Genomic DNA, 854 nt, shown 5'->3' on the forward strand with positions numbered 1-854 from the left:
GAGGTGGTCAATGGGGAAAAGTGGACATATGTAATACCTTCAACAATAAAGATTAAAATTAAATAAATCAATAGATCAAGAGCCTGGCTGTGGAGCTATTTCGGCCTCCACACAAATATTTATCCTGCGACTTGGCAGGGTGAGCCGAGTTAGCACTGGACGCCTGGTCAGGGCCCCACTCCGGCAGCCCGAGCTCTGGGGCAGGAGAGGAAGGACACGGGCTTCCATCTGTGGGTGTTGGGGCCGTCCCGAGGGCCCAGGACCGCCCAGCCCTACAGGGGCTGCAGAACCGGGTGAAGCTTTCTGATGGGGGCCTGTCCGGCAGTCTGGTGCCTATGCCCCCATGCCCACTGGTCCCGGGAGCCCCAGCTCTGGGCCAGCCTGCCAGGAGGACTGTCAGCCGGGCACTGGGCTGGCGTGGGGCCCAGAGCCTCTCTGCAGCCACTGGGAAGCCCAGGCCCCTGTGGGGATGTCAGCCAGACTGGACAGGGGGCCACTGCTCCCAACTTCCAGCCTCCACATGAGGCGTCTGGGCTTGGCATTCGAAGGCCCCGTGACAGGAACCAGGCAGCACCGCCCGGGTGCCGGCCATGGGCTCTCAGTGGGGGGAGCGGGGAGGGCCTTTCCGACCTGGGACCCGGGAGAGAAGCCGGGCCTCAGGGACCGGGCCTTGCGGAGAGGAGAGCCCTGAGCACAGGGCTATGGGTGACTCCCGACTCGCCGTGAGGAGGGTGGTGAGCACACACGCATGTCTCTCACCTCGTGTGCACGTGTCACTTGAGGTTGAGCAATCCCGTGCACACGGGAACACGTGTTCAGAGTGGACAGGTGCCCAGGTGGGGTGGACATCTGTT

The 854-nt window shown here is 63.0% G+C and overlaps 1 protein-coding gene across 1 annotated transcript in view; it reads right to left on the reverse strand.

Annotated features, from left to right (window-relative positions):
• The window catches only part of LOC102760475 (bone morphogenetic protein 8B), a 5780-nt gene that overhangs the window by 2507 nt on the left and 2419 nt on the right, over positions 1-854 (reverse strand). The window lies entirely within an intron of this gene.

This window comes from Myotis davidii, unplaced genomic scaffold (genome assembly GCF_000327345.1).
Source record: "Myotis davidii unplaced genomic scaffold, ASM32734v1 scaffold2305, whole genome shotgun sequence".
NCBI lineage: Eukaryota > Metazoa > Chordata > Mammalia > Chiroptera > Vespertilionidae > Myotis > Myotis davidii.